Source organism: Chelonia mydas, chromosome 3 (genome assembly GCF_015237465.2).
Source record: "Chelonia mydas isolate rCheMyd1 chromosome 3, rCheMyd1.pri.v2, whole genome shotgun sequence".
NCBI classification, from domain to species: Eukaryota; Metazoa; Chordata; order Testudines; family Cheloniidae; genus Chelonia; species Chelonia mydas.
In genome coordinates, this window is record NC_057851.1 from 79,593,395 (window position 1) to 79,610,017 (window position 16,623).

At 43.5% G+C, this 16,623-nt stretch overlaps 1 protein-coding gene across 9 annotated transcripts in view; it reads right to left on the reverse strand.

Moving 5' to 3' along the window:
• SCML4 (Scm polycomb group protein like 4) overlaps positions 1 to 16,623 on the reverse strand; it is a 110,241-nt gene that overhangs the window by 68,257 nt on the left and 25,361 nt on the right. For 6 of the 9 annotated variants that reach the window (XM_043542753.1, XM_037894582.2, XM_037894580.2 and 3 more), the window contains exon 2: positions 9,613 to 9,680. The exons of the other annotated variants lie outside the window; for them this stretch is intronic. The gene's annotated coding sequence lies outside the window, so the exon portion shown is untranslated. The remainder of the gene's footprint in view (positions 1 to 9,612; positions 9,681 to 16,623) is intronic. 9 annotated transcript variants of the gene reach the window in all.

Here is a 16,623-nt window from a genome sequence, read left to right on the forward strand (position 1 = left end):
TGAAAATCTTAAAATTAAAACAATATGTACATGGCCCACTTCTGATCTCACTTTATTCCAGTTTTACACCAGTGTGACTCCACTGAGATCAACGGAACTATTCCTGAGAGTCCCTGGTGTATATGAAATCAGAATCAGGCCCAATGCTTCTGTTGAGCTTTATTTGTATTCTCTGTTCTGTGAGGAAAAAAAAAAGGCCTTCTTTGTCCTATGGGAGCTGACGAAGGCATTGATAAACCAGGGATCTCCAATTACAGAAAAGAAAATAGCTCTCTCTAATATGAAAAGATACAGGCCCACTGAAGTCTGTGAAAGTTTGGTCATTGATGTCCGTCGCGCTGGAGTTTCACCCTGACCATGCAATGCCTACAACAGCTTATCTTTTATCACCGGTAGTTTTCTTTTTCTTCTCTTTGATTTGATCAAACCCTTGCTTGGCTTCCACAAGTTGGAAGCCCACACAAGACAATGCAAACGTTGAACTAGCGATCTGTTTTCATGGTCTTCAGTAGATCATCGTCCCTGTGATGGAGGGACCAGCTCCCCTTCCTTTCTAAAGTCCGTCCACTAGATCCAAACACAGGCCTAGCACTCTGTAACATATTCTATGATCAAAGCCAGTAAGGGAGAAGGAAATGCCATTCAAATGCAGCCTCCTGGCATGGTTTTTTCCTGTGTTATTCTTCCAGAGTTAAAAGTTCCTGTGGAGAGTCAGAAACTTGATCTGCTGGAGATCAGGTGCTGACTCATGCTTGTTAGAGCAGCTGCATGCTAGCCTGGGAGGCTTTATAGATGCCTTTGACCCTGCAGGAAGAGCTCAGCAGGGATGAACTTCCTGCTAGGAAATGCACTAGCAAGTTCTCCCCTCCGCCCCAGTTGCCCATGTCTGTGATTTCATTTGTAATTTGCAAGAGGTACCAGCAAACATGATTGCTTATTGGTTTTTTAAAGAAGGATCTTACTCCCTTCTGAGTCAGTCAGGGGCAAAGCACATTAAAGCCTCCCCTTGTCTAAGATGGAGAGCCTGGAGTGGGATAGGGAGAGTATGTATTCATCTGTGCTGGGAGGAGGCTCCGAAGCATGTTGTTGCTGTGGTAAAACACACCCTCTCAGTCAGCTGTAAGGCTAGAGCTACTTAAGAAGAGGATGCCATGGCACCTAGAAAGTCCAAGTACAGCTGATGGGAGCCGAGGGACACAAAAGCAGAAGTCAGTGTCTGTACAGCGGGAAGGGCTGGTGCTTCTCTGCATTCAGAGTAGGTCTGAGGCACTGCATGTCTCCTTTTCCTTAAGCACCTTTTAAATACTGGGCACTGGGCATCTTTCATTCAACCTCTGCCTCCCAAATCATTCCTTTGGGCCTAGTGAGATGCTGCTCCTTCACTAGAATTCAGAACTCCCTCTCCATAGCCAAACCGCTACCAGGCTATCACCACCCACCTCCCCAAACCACTGCACGCAGGGAGAAACCTTGCTTGGCCCCACTTAAGTCAAGAGGAGTTTTGCCATTGGACGTGGATTTGACCAACGGAAGCAGATTTCACTCACAGATCTTCGCATTACTGGCATTCTCAGCTTGGGGAAGGCCAAGGATGGGAATAGGAAAATACTGTCAATAGGCATTGGCAAGTTACGGGAGGAATCTTACTGGATACCATCTGCACTCTGCTTGGCCAGGGTGATGAGTTAGTATAATCTAACTTACTTCTCCCTCTCTAGCCAGCACCATGAGTTACTGTAGATCTGATAGGTAAGTAGATCTGTAATCTGTTTCCCCCAGGTTTAGTATTTTCTGATAGACCACAAAGACCCTTTAGTAATAAAAGCACATCTCTAGAATAAATGCAGCTTTTTAAACCTGGACTCCAATAATGGCAAGAGTTGGAGGTGCAAATAACCCCTGGATAAACCAAGATGACAACAGTCTAGCCCTGGTGGACTATACCAGGTCTTGTGCAGATACCAGCCTACCCTGATTGACACATGGAAAGTTTTAGTAATTCCAGACTCAATCTCAGGAAAGGATGGACTATTAATTCTCTGGAGCTAAATCACACCACACAGACACAAAACGGGGCAGTTTGTGTCCACTTCCCAGTTTCTTAAGAAGAATGCTTTAGTTTTTCAATACACTCTCAGGCCCCAGTCCTGCAAAAAGATCCACATGCCTGTGCTGAGCTCTGATGACTTCAGTGTTATTTGCCCAGACATGAAGATCTATGCAGGTGGTTTCCTTTGCAGGATTGGGGCCTCAGTCTACCTGTGTATTGACTCTTCCCATTTTCATATGTTTCGAGTCGCAGAACCTTGGAGTCCCAGAAATCTCCAGCTGTTGAAACCTGCTGCAGTTCTTCTCACCCTCAGCTCTGGGTAGTCCTTGACCTTTGTTTGCAAATAAGGGATAATGGGCTTGTGATTCTTGCTCGTTTCTTTCAACCATCAAATTGTAAAGAACACAATATATGCATATTAAAAATGTAGCCGAGCAAACACTTTGCAGCAAGTAATTTGACAAATTTCCCCTCCTTTTCGGCTCTCAGAATGTGTCTTTTGACTGTGACCATAGTCATAAGATGACCATCTCTCCCAACACACAGGGAGAAGGGTTGATGAGAATGTCATGCCATGCAACGGTCTATTGAAATGGTTACCTGCTAAGGCACATTTCATAGCTCATCTCTTTTTCGGATATCAGGAGTTAAGGTTAGAGGGGATTGTTTGTTCTGGAAAGTCTCCTTTTTCTTTGACCCTTGATAAGAGATTCTGGGCTGTATGTGCAACATGAGCCAAGTGGAAGGATACATTTAAATAAATTACATGAATGCCGCACATATCATCATCACATATAGATACATCATCTCTCACAGATTTCAGTGCAGCTTGAAAATATGATTATTTTATGGCACTCTATAGTGCCAATTGATGGGGAAGACATTTTATTAATAGGTGTGAGGTTCTTACTCACAAGTCAGACACTTCCAGGGCTGTCTTTACATACCTGCATTAGCTGTAGACACAAGGTTGCCATCCAGCCTATATACATGAGCCAATCCTGAGTATCACAAGTTTAGCATTTGGGATAATTAGAGTCTTGTATTCGTTTTTGTCAGGGTTCCCTCCCTACTCTGAACTCTAGGGTACAGATGTGGGGACCCGCATGAAAGCCCCCTAAGCTGATTTCTACCAGCTTAGGTTAAAAACTTCCCCAAGGCACAAATCCTTTGTCCTTGTACGGTACGCTGCCACCACCAAGTGATTTAGACAAGAATCAGGGAAAGGATCACTTGGAATTCCTATTCCCCAAAAATATCCCCCCAAGCCCTACACCCCCTTCCTGGGAAGGCTTGAGAATAACATACCAACCAAATAGGTAAACCAGATTCTTAAAAAACAGAACTTTATTATAAAGAAAAAAAAAGTAAAAGAAGCACCTCTGTAAAAGCAGGATGGAAGGTAACTTTATAGGGTAATCAGATTCAAAACACAGAGGATTCCCCTCTAAGCAAAACTTTAAAGTTACAAAAAACAGGGATAAACCTCCCTCTTAGCACAGGGAAAATTCACAAGTTGAAAACAAAAGGTAATCTAACGTGCCCTGCCTTATTTACTTACTCTTTTTGCAATATTGAGACTCACTTTAGGATGGTTTATAGGAGAAGGAGTTTTCTGACCTGGTGCTTCTCCGCTTCCCAAGAGAACACAAAAACAAAGAGCACAAACAAAGCCTCCGCCCCCCCTCCCCCCGCCCCAAGATTTGAAAGTATCTTCTTTCCCCATTCGTCCTTTTGGTCAGGTGCCAACCAGGTTATTTGAGCTTCTTAACCCCTTACAGGTAAGGAGGAATTCTGGGCTACCCTTAGCTGGATGGTTATGACGCCCCCCCAAATCACAGACGGTGCTGGACAGCCTGTACCACACTGGCTGTGATTTCTTCCTGGAGCTCTAGGAGAAAACAGAGTTAATAAGAGTTAATAGGCTACCCTTAGCTGTATGGTTATGACTTTTAGACCTTACACTGCCAGGTCATGATCGTGTTATGAGGCTGAGTTAATACAAGACTGTGTTGCATTGCAACATGATGCATTGCCCTCTTAGAATGTACGTTATGAAATTGAAACTCACACATCATGGATAGGAATGGGCTGAGATTTAGTTGCATGGGATCCCTCTAATAGAGCCCTTCCTCAAGGAAGAAGCATGGTCTAGTCACTAAAGCATAGGACTGAAAGTCTGTGTTTTATTCCCAACAGCTTCCTGTGTGCCCTGTGACAAGTCACACACTAAATCTCTCGGTGTCTCAGTTTCCTTGTGTGTAACCTGGGCATTAGTATTACGGTACTGCCTAGATGTCCCAAAAAAGATCAGAGCTCCTTTGTCTTACATACTCTGTAGACACAGAATAAGAAACAGTCATTGCCCATAAAACCATGCAATCTAAGTAGACAAGACAGACACAGGCACAGAAAGGGGAAGTGATTTGCTCAAAGTCCCACACAGGCCAGTGGCAGAGTCAGCAATGGAGCTCATGCCTCCTAGTCTAGTCCCCTGTCCACTGGACCATGCTGATTAGTAACAATGGCAAAACATGCGGATACTTAGGTGGACATTTTTGCATTAAAAATATTTGCAGTTTTTTGACCATTTTATAGCGGGGTGAAATTTTTCATAGATTCAAAACTCCAATTAAAAGCTGTCACAAAAAGTTTGGGGGGAAAAACGTCCTGCATCTTTCAACCAGCTCTACTCTCCAGGCTAATATCTGTTAAATGGATAAACAGTTTGTAAACTATCTGGATACTACAGTGATGAGTGAGGAATAGAGCTAGGAATGAAAGGCCTTTTCTTTCATGGTGTTCACGGGCACGGAGAACGTGGCACTCTAATCTCCTGCTGCAGCGGGTGGCCATATATTGTTTCCTTACTGCAGCATACTGGAGATTTAACTCTCCTTGATAGAATTCTAAGTAGTAATAGTGTCCAAAACAGAGTACACATACATCCTTTGCTGCACAGACACAGTTTGCCCACATTGTCTAATACAATAATTCCAGGGCAGAAAGATGAGCGGCAGAGGTAGCAATGCTGGTAATTGTGGCACAGGAGAGATATTCATCAGTGTGGCAAGTCAGGTTCTGCTACACAGCGAGCATAGAAGAGTCTTGGGTTTGGGTTGGGTTTTTTTACTGCTGCATGTTTCTGGAGGACATCTGGTTTGCAGGAGCTGGAATGGGTACAGAGGGCAGCCTGAAACATTGATGAATAGGATGCTTCTGATGGTTGCAAACTATTGTTTGACTTCTCACACATAACTCACACATCTATGGAAACACAACTGGCCGTACAGCTGGCTTCAACCTGTTTCCCTGAGTGCACATAACTTTATACAACTGTAGAATATGCAACAAAAAACATGGCAAGAGGAATCAGGTGTAGCCAAGCCATTTATGAATAATTCACTGAAAAAGCAAAGGCAAACTTTCTCAAGTGGAAAAATCTTTTTTAACTCTTACATTTACCTTTATTTTGTAAAGGTTCAAAACCGTTTATGCACAGCCAAGTCACAGCAGATAACAGGCCCTAAGCAACTTTTCAATTATATGTGCCTTTGTCAACCGCTTCACCTTATGAAGTATTTACTTATTGGAAATCCCAATGACTATCAATTCACAAATTGGCTCTGCAGTGATCTTACTTTAAGTCTGTGCAAATGGATCGTTTGTTCTGTACTTGCTTATCCATGGTCCCAACGTCATGGATTGTCAACGATCCTGGATACACTTGGGCTGTGGAAGAAACTGGTGTTCCACAATAATGGGGATGGGGGTTCTTACTTTCAGGGATTATGTCTCAAAGCTGGAGTAGGTAACTGATAAGAAATCACACAGTGTCAATCGGGACCTGGAAAAAAATGTCTGCTTCTATCCTCGCTACTAGGAACAAAGAGTGGGAGAAAATGGGTCCTGGTATCATCCCGCAGCATGATTTTTTGAAGTTGAATTCACCAGTAGTGACACTTTGCTGTCCTTCGGGAGCTATTCTTTTGAAGGATAGTACCCCAGTGACACTGGGAAAGCAGTAGCTGCATGCCCCTCTAACTTAGGTTTGGTAAATGAGCCAGAAGAATCTGAAAACCTTGTGAGAATGGGACCCATAGGAGTAGCAGTGGCGAACTTCTTCTTTGATCTTACCTTTCTTGATTTGGTCTGACGTTTTTGTTGCAGACTAGTAGCCTGTGGTAGTGAATTGGTGGGATGAGGCTTTATGGAGAAAAAGAATACAGGCAGAGCAAAAAAGGAAATATGTGAACAATTGATCTGACAAGGTCACATGAGTGGCAGGGCTGTTCTGCCGTGACAGTCAAACCAAATGTGTGCAAAACGTGCTCAGACTGAATGGTGAAAACAAAGGCAATTTGCTTTCTCCCTCTCTCCCCCTCTCTTTTTTTAAAGGTTTTGTGGTTTTTTGGTGAGTGCTACAGAAACACTAGTACTGCCATTTGTGATATTGTTGAGAAAAGAGAAGGAAGCTGGTGTCTAGACTCACCCTATAAAGGCCATAAAGTATGCGAGGTGGCAGATCTTGTTGTGGATCTGTGCCTCGGAATGTGGTTTATGATTTACAAGACAAGCTCTGCCTTAATCCTAAGCAGAATGAGTGGCCCCTCCGCTCCCCCACCAACAAGCTCAGAAGAAGTCTCCATCCTAGAGGCCTGTGAGGAGGAGGGGGCCATCCCAATTTGCTAAAAGGAGCATCTCAAATTCAGCATGCCTAAATCCTTGAGCGTGGTAAAAGGAGAATGCTGATTGGCCTGGAGGAGCAGTCCATTTCCCAAGTCCCCTTCCCAAGGTTAGCAGGCAGAGAACAAGGTGCTCATGGCTAGCTGTAAAGTGTTCGATGTCTACCCCAATGTCCCTCTTAAATGTGGCGCTTCGGAGGGCCATCTATTGCACACCTCCATCTAAAATCAACTGTGAAGTTTTGATTGCGAAATTAAATCCAGACTCAGTGCATTTCAAACAGGAAATCTTGTTCTGCTGCCTTCATTTCCTGGTTTTGAGCAGGGATGATATGTTTAGGGCTGGATTTGCCCCTCTGGGGGTGCACTTGGTGTGCGTGCATGTCCCTAGCTGTATTCCAGAGTGGCAGAAAATGGACAGCCCTGCTGCTTTCTGATGCTCACATGCCTGAGCAGAGCCTTCCTCAGTTCTGGCCTGAAGTAATGAGATCAGGGCCAGGATTCGTTCTGCGGAGTCTCAAAGTAAGAGTGGTTCAGTCATGGCTTCCTTCAGCCAAATCCCAGCTAGCAACCACACTACAGGATGGGCTCTCTTCACCCAGTCCCCGGAGAAGCAGTCTAACTCAGTGTCTGCCAGTAACTTGGCAGCCAGCAGAGCCCTGCAAGGGAAGCCAAGAGCTCCAGTTTCCCCTTTCTTTCATGGTCTCTGCAATGTTTCTATTCTCAGAGCCTCCTGACTTCCTTTGTTTCCTCAGTGGACTGGCAATCAAGAGATGATTTCTCTCTTTGAGAAGGGGGAGAGCCTTACTCTGTCAGTCTACCACTGTCTCTTCTTTAGCTTCCTGCCCTAATTAGCCCAAGTGGGAATTCCCCCATCCTAATTGACAAGCTGAGAAGCTTTTCTGGAGCAGGATAGGTCCTTTCCCCTGTTCCCTTGGCAAAGTGTTATGTCCTTCCCTACCTGACTCAGTGTGAGGCAAGTACAACCCATCACAGCCCTTCTCTGCACTCCTGGAGGCATTTATACCTGAAGGAGGGTGGGCGGTGCTACTGCCACCAGGGGGGTTGCCATGGTAAGCAGCTTTCCATTCCTGCTGGGAGTCTATCAACAGATCTCCCGAGCATTCTATCCCCATCCACCCCTTGCCTGGCTCTGCCCACTGTTTCAGCTGCACCTGCCAGTTGCATACAGCCCAGCAGGGTGAGGGCTCCAAGCACTTTACATCATTGTCTTCTCCCTGCTACTCCAAGCAGATTTTCCACCACCACATACCCAGAGCCTGGGTTTCCCCTGCTGGAGTGAATCTGACACTAGATATTTATGTTGCCAAGATATCCGCTGTTAGTCAGACAACACTGAAACAAAAGTCTCATCGTAGATATTTGGGTATATGGCTTGATGGGGCCCTAACCTTCAAAACTTAGATTGGATTGATTCTGTTCCAGAAGCAATTACAATTAAATTGGGATTTGGTATTTTAACAGGTCCTGTTTCACAAATTCAGCCAAGCAATTGCTAGTTCAAATTACTTTATTACCAATCATACCCTGTTGCCAGTATAATTTACAGGTTACCTTCTAGGAGCATCATTCTGCCATTAGCTTGTTACTAGAGAACTTTCTATAAATATATTTTGAAACTCACATGGTTTAACCAGCTAGTCCTCCTTGAACAAAAGACATCTGAAAGAAGCACTCTTATATTTATCTGCAACTTGCAGCTCAGCAAAGCACCAACTTCTCTTTAAAATGTAGTTACTTTCTTTCTCATCTTCAGTGTATCACATAAAGGTGTGATGTTTTCATTAAACCGATAATGCAAAGGTTTCTTCTGCCTTTAATAGGTGGTCTGAGAAATTTTTTTAAGGACAAAGACTTGGCAGAAGTGAATAAACGACACACACACACACACATAGATTAGTTTCAGAGTAGCAGCCATGGTAGTCTGTATCCGCAAAAAGAAAAGGAGGACTTGTGGCACCTTAGAGACTAACCAATTTATTTGAGCATAAGCTTTCGTGATGAAGTGAGCTGTAGCTCACGAAAGCTTATGCTCAAATAAATTGGTTAGTCTCTAAGGTGCCAAAAGTCCTCCTTTTCTTTTTACATAGATTAGTGTGTGTGTATGTGTGTGTGTGTATACGTATACGCACATTTGTATATTGTGTGCAGTGTTGTTGTACCCATGTTGGTCCCAGAATGTTAAAGAGAAAAGGTGGGCCAGGTAATGTCTTTTATTGGACCAGCTTCATGTCTCTCTCAAACAGAAGTTGGTCCAATAAAAGATATTACCTCATTTATAAATGAGACACAAGGTGAGTGAGGTAATATCTTTTGTTTTAGTCCCTAACTAAATCATTGGCGGATACTCATAGCTTTTCCATTATGGCTTGTCTGGCACTGATCTGGCCTTTTCTGTTTTATTGTTTTATTTTATTTTTCAATAACGTATTCATTATGAAGATGTCTTCAAATGATACACAACAGTGATGGACAAGCCTCAGAAGGTCCATTAGTTCTTTTCAGATAAGAATTCAAGAGTTTGGATAATTATCTGAACTTTTCTCCCCTACGTTCTCCTTTCCCACTTCCACCTGCATTCCTTCTTGGGGGTGCAATTGTCACAAGACCAGATGAGGAGGGGTTTAGTGCAGTAGCTAGGAGGAGAGGATTTTGCGGGGGAAAGTTGCTTCTCACAGGGAAGGTCCGGTAATGGGAGAGGCTGGAGACTAGATAAAGTAGAAATAGACAATTGAGGACTAACATAACCAAACTGATCCAGATTGAAATTCAGGTTTGAGGGGACTGGCAATAATTTAGCTTGGTTATATTTGATAAGCTCATCTCTAGGCCTATATAAACTCTAGTGATACTCACATTAGCGTTTCTGTAACACCTTCACTTCAAAGATCATAAAGGAGTATATAAACCTTAATGAAGTAAGCCTGGAAAAAATAAAATGTGATCATGTAATTAAAAGACTGCATCATTATGGATATGCACAAAGGGGGCTGAATTAAGGTGGCAACCTTAATTCTGGCATTTCCTAACTTTTGAGCACTTCACTTTGCAACCTAGACATTCCTTTAACATAGCTTTTTGTGTGTGTGCGCGCACCCCTCCCCCCCATTCTCGGATTCACTAAGGGGCAGATTGGGAACGCCTTGCTCACACTGATAAACAGTTGCTCAAAGGAGCAGGCTAATTGAAGTTAGTGAGAATACTCCTGTAACTGCTCCCCATTGTGAGCAACGGATTCCACTTTGGCCCTTAGATATTTAAAAAGTGGTTCTGGCTATCTAACTTCATTTAAGGGATTGTAATATTTCTTTCATGAAGCATGGCAAACTATCAGCCAATAAAACACCAACCAATCGATAGTCCAGTTGATTTGCAATTAGCAGCAAGAGAGTCATTAAAAGAAAGCAAGAAAGAAAACAAAACACTGGAGCAATGCTGAATAATTTTTCCCAGCCCTGTTTCAGCAGTTTTCCCTCTGGTTTGATAGGGAATAAGAGAGCACAGCATCCTAAAGAGAGCAGAGAAGAACAATTTTTGTGCTGCTCAGCACACTGCAGCCAGGATGTTCTTGTGCTGTCATTTCAGACAACATTTACTGCCTTGTGTACTATTCTAAGCATTCCCTGATTGCTTACATAATATAATGTGAAACTACTTTACTGAGTCAATAAATTCTTAACACCAGCCTGCCCTAGTTCGATGTACAACTCCCACTTGACCCTGCGTTACATGAGCCCACGAAATGGAATACAACTCCAGTGACCCTTGCCCTCTGAAATGTAGGTCTACTCAAACAAATGGCAATGGTTAATGGGTATGTATATTTGGGGCCCAATCCTATCATGTTAAAGTCTATGCACCTAGCACAGTTTTAGCACTATACATGTAATAAATAGTAATAACAGAGTGCAATACTTCCATTGACTGTAGTGGGAAGAGGATTGGGCACTTCCCCCATAGACTATACATGCACATACACTGTTGGCCTAATTCTGCCAGTATGCTGGTTTTACACTAGTGTAACTCCAATGATTTCAGAGGAGTTCCTCCCAATTTACAACCTGAGATGAGATCAGCCTCTCTGTTTCTTACCATTAATCTTAGAAACATGGAATGACAGCTGCCTACAGCTGGCAATCCCATGCCTGCTATTTCACTATAACGTCTTATAATACAGCTTTAAATTGGGGGCTTATTGTGTTGGATTCAAAGAGAAAATAGTAAAGGATTAATTAATTAATAAATAGCATTCCTGTTAGGAACCAGCAGTACTTTTACATTTTGGAAAAGTAAGAATTACTAAGGAAGAGATTCTGAGCTGGTGTAGATTGTTGTATTTCTACATTTACAGAAAACAGGTACTCTACTTCAGATATACTGAAGATACATGGAGATTTTATCTTCATGTTCAGGCTATATATATATTAGTTATTATAACCATGATTTAAATCATATTTAAAATCATGTTTTATAATTAAAACAGTGATATAACCAATAGAAAGATAATTTATTAATTAAATCCTAAAACAAGAAAAATATATGTCCTTTATATATTGCTAAAGTACATTTTGCTATAAAGGATTACATGGTACCATAACAGACCATAATACCACTGCTATGTTGCAGTAAGACGGGGGTGGGCAAACTTTTTGGCCCGAGGGCCACATTGGGGTTGCAAAACTGTATGGAGGGCCGGGTAGGGAAAAAGCCCCAAAAGCCTGGTTCCCGCCCCCTATCCGCCCCCTCCCACCCCCTGACTGCCCCCCTCAGAACCCCTCACCCATCCAACCCCCCATGCTCCTTGTCCGCTGAGTGCCCCCTCCTGGGACCCCCTGCCCCTAACCACCGCCCCCGGAACCCCACCCCCTATTGAACCCCCCGTCCCCTCACTGCCCCTACCCCAATCCACACCCCCACCCCCTGACAGGTCCCCTGGGACTCGCAAGCCTATCTAATCCCAAACTTCCCCATCCCCTGACCCCCCCCCCGAACCTCCGCCCCATCCAACCACCCCCTGACAGGCCCCCCAGGACTCCCATACCTATCCAACCCCCCCCCCCCACTCCCTGTCCCCTGACTGCCCCCCAGGACCCCTCACCCCAACCCCAGCCCCCTTACCATGCCGCTCAGAGCAGCATGGGGGGGAGGGATAGCTCAGTGGTTTGAGCATTGGCCTGCTAAACCCAGGGTTGTGAGTTCAATCCTTGAGGGGGCCATTTAGGGATCTGGGGCAAAAATTGGGGATTGGTCCTGCTTTGAGCAGAGGGTTGGACTAGATGACCTCCTGAGGTCCCTTCCAACCCTGATATTCTATGATTCTATGTCTGGAGCTGCGCTGCCCTGCAGGAGAGCGCAGCCCTGCCACCCAGAGTGCTGGCAGCGTGGCTATGGGGGAGGGGGGACAGTTGGGGAAGGGCTGGGGGGCGAGCCTCCCTGGCCGGGAGCTCAAGGGCTGGGGAGGACGGTCCCACGGACTGTAGTTTGCCCACCTCTGCAGTAAGAAGATGAAATCCTGGCTCCATTGAAGTCAATGACAACACTCCCATTGACTTCATGTAGACCAGGATTTCATTCAGAGTGTTTAGAGCCTTTCATTAGAAGATCTCAAAACTTTTTACAAATATTAACTAAATGCAACTACCCCGCAGGCCTGTTGTGAAGCATTTTCCAGTTGGGTAAACCTGGGCAAAGAGAAGCGAAGTGATTTGCTCACACTCATTCAGTAAACCAGCGAGCAAAGAAAGGGATTAGAACCTTGGAATATTGATTTTCAGGACCCTGCTCAAACTACTACAACTTAAGCACAGGAAAACCACCCATTGCATTAACAAACTGAGAAACATATTAAGGCTAACACAAAACAGTGGATACATACTATGAATAGTTAGTCAAACAAACGCCATACAATATACTACAGGTCACCTGATGCTCATGTTTACTACAGTCAGACAATCCAGTTGTAGCTTGAATTAATTTTCTAAGCAGATATACTACTTTCACTTTTCAGAACTGTTATGATACTTTCCCTCCCAACCACCACCGCCAACCACTATTTCCTGTTTTGTAAGGCATTTTTACTTTACAGGTAGCTTGATGACAACCGTTTTGTTCATCTAGAAACCCTACACTAAAAAAATAACCACCACCAAACCCACGCCCGGTTGGCTTGTACACTACAGCATATACATCCTGAGCAATATATTTTATAGGATTTTGCTTATTAAATATCGGCTTTCACAGTTTTGACCTTCTTTTAAAAACCATACATCAAAATTATTGCTGAATGGTGTATTTTTTACCTTTCCAATTGGCAGCTAGTAGAAAAACCACTTCTCAGTAATCTCATAGACTAGTTAGAATTCACAAGAACCAGGTAGCTGAGAGCTTTCAGACTCTATATGGAGACTAGCTAGTAGTCACAAAGCTCAGCCCAGTATAACTGCAACAGTGCTCCCCTGGGGTGAATTTCACTCCTCTATGGATAGGGTTATCCTATTTCAGGTTCCCAAAAAGAGGATCCTGTGGGTGTTGGTGGGGCAGAGCTGGGGGATGGGAAGCTGGAGGGAGGGTACAGTTGGGGGGCACTGGAGGGGTACCTGTGGTGAGGGTACTCACTGGAGGTTGGGGACAGTATCGCTCCCTGTCACTGGGGCAGGGTGGCTGACACAACCCCGGGACGCAGCAACAACCATCAGTCAGCACCACCCTGTGAGACCCTCCTCAGGGCTGGGAGTTGGGCCTGGGTGGGCGGGATCCAGCAGCTCTGGCTGCAGGGGAAAGGACCAACTGGGACTCTTTCTGAGCTACAGCATCTGCTCTGCAAAAATCCAGGACATTTCCTGTTTGAAAAATTCGCCAGGACAGAGGCCCAAAAAGAGGCAGTGTCTGGAAAAACCAGGATGTACGGTAACCCTGTGTATGGAGAGCTAGCAAATGGCCTATAGAATAGTTAAATCCAACTTAACCCTTCAAAACAAGCTTACGTGGGACTTAAGTGGTGATTAGGATCTCATGCTGGCCCTCTGAAAGGAGTGAATTTTTTCCATGATGCACAGAGCTGGTAACCAATTGCTGCTTGAGATCTTCAGCATTTTCATTTTTCCTGTGTCTAGATCCAAGCTGACAATACACATTCCCTCCTACAGCAAACATACTTGGAATGTCTTCCACTTAGGGACACCTTTGTAAACTGCATGGGTACAGACATTCCATCAGCTAAATCAGCAGAAGAAGGGTAAGACGAAAATGAAAGGCACAAAGAAAATGCATCTGGAGAAGAGAGAACACAGCAATGCAAAGGGAGAGACCTCAAAAGCCAAAATCATTAAGTCACCAGCTACGTTGTTTTACTTAGCACAACATCCTATTATGATTCCACTGATTAACACGATTGTCAGATTAAGCTTCTCATCCACTACATCAAGGAATGTTCATTGACCTATAGCTTGAATCCCCTATTGACTTTTGAGGGTTTACTGGTATATGAGCTCTCAGAGAGGACAAATGGAGTGTGAATCTTCTCTGGAAAAGAGCTCTCTTTTAGGCTTCTTTCCCCTGCCAAACTCTGCATTTGCTCAGCCTAAAACATTTAACACCTCTTTTTATGCCCTGCTACGCCCAGGTGATGAGTGTGGTGTGTTCTGCTCTAAATGTGCTAAACCTTCCAATTTTATACTTGAAAGTGTCCAGAAACTTCTTTGGTTTCAAGTCATATTCCTATCCTCTCCTGAATAATTTCAAAAAGTATTTAATGGAATGTTTCAATATTAACATTGTTCCCCCACCAATGAAAAGGAAGATGATTATTACACAGATAAAATATTTCTACGTATCACCTTAGCTCTGATGCCTACAATTCACTCAATAGCAGCTAGGCAGTAGGTGGTAATGATGTTTCTACTTATTCAGCTATTCAGGATAATTTCACAGTTTACCTTGTCCTCCCCCCTCATTTATTGGTCTCTCACTGACTCATCACATGGCTATATTATAAGATCTTTGGGGCAGGGACTTGTGTATAGTGCCTGGCACAACTGGGTCTTAATCCCCAATAGAGGCCTCCGTGTGCTACCAGAAGAAAAACAACAATGATCATAGATTGAAATAGCCATTATGTTTCTATAGGAGATTTAAAAATGCTCTACAAAAGCCTAAGCTATATTGAAATGGGATTGGATAGGACACATTCAGGATGCCCATAATCAGACAAAAGAGGTTCCCTGCTATATGCACTTCTTGTATCATCTTGAATCCCAAAGGAATATTTACTGTACTGCACTGTATTTCATATGGGGACCAATGCAATCAATGTCATCTTTATGCCCCAAATTGCTTGGCTCAAGCTATTTTTTTCCCCCACACAGTTTATCACTTTTCTCAAGATTTCTTGGCTCCTTTTTCATCCCCCAAGAAGAGAAGTTTGTAATCAGATTCTCATACCTCATTCGGACATATCCTCCATGATTGCAGAGAGTCTGCAAGGGTCCGTGGCTCGGTGCCATCTACAGTACATAATGAATGGAGCCTCGGGAATATCTGGACTGATTTCATACTTTACTAATTTCATTTTCCAGAATTGATTCCTGTAACTTTCCTTTATTTTGAACTCCCTCATAGATTGCCCTGACTTAGCGTTCCTTGCTGTCCTCTCAGGTTGCACCACTTTTCCCCCTGATTCTGTAACCTCCACACACATACCAGGGAGCTCTGCCTTTTCTAACAGGCACCAGCTAGAAAGATAACCATGTCAAGCTTTTTACTGCCCCCAAATTAACACACACAACCTGATAGTGATGATCACTGTAAGCAAATGTCACTCTTCAGTTGGGGGAAGGAGGTTATGATAGAAAAAAAAATCACTTACGCCATTCCAGATTTAATAATAATAAACACAAAATACCCCTGAACTACCGTTCTACTGCACTTCTTCACCTAGCAATAAATAAAGCTCTGTTCGCAGCTGGAGATGCAGGGGTGAGCATACAACATGATCAGTCACTTCCAACAGACCTTATTCCTTAGGATTTTCATTTAGCTGGTAAAATACAAACACCCGTCAGCCTCGGAGCAATCAATGATGAACTAACCAGGTGCGTAAATGAAGAGAGAGAAATTTGGTTAAAGAAAGAAGATCAAAAATGACAAACCCAAATAGATCTTGAAAAGAGGAGTGTAAAAAAACAAAAACTGGGATTTTAAATATGTCCAAGAACAAAAAATCACTGCAGTGTCTTTTTTTTCCTTTCTTTTTTTTTTAAAGGAATATTTGAAAGCCCAAGGGAAGCTTTTCATTGAGAGGAATACTGTCCACCAGGGTAACCCCATCCTGTTTGGGGAAATAGCTAATGCTTTCCTGGGTGCGGGGGCTTTAATCTCATAGACCTGTGCCAGGAAACTTAATCAAACCCTGCTTGACCTTGAAAACAAGATTAAGTGTTTAATTTAATCTGCAAGCACAATACTCTGAAGAAACAGGGCTGGAACTGAGGCACTTAAATCAACCTTTGATAATATAGTAACCCAGAGGACAGCTGCTTCTTTATTCTTTGCCAGACATAACGTTCCACCTTTATGGTAATCAGCTTGGCCACATGCTGGCCCAGTTGATAGAAATAACTCAAGAGGAACACACTTTTATTCTGCCTTTGGACTGAAATATCAAATGTTTCTTTAATCTCCCATGAAGTTCAGGAAAAAAACTGTTAGTTTGAAACCTCATAAAGCATATAGATTTGTTAGGTCTACAGTGCATGTTCTGTACCCTTCAAACTGATCACTCTTTGTTTGGCCTGCTGGCTTTCCTCACCAACAGGGTGGTTGGTTTAACAGTTCAACCCAAAGGGCCACTTTCCCTCAGGATCTACCTAG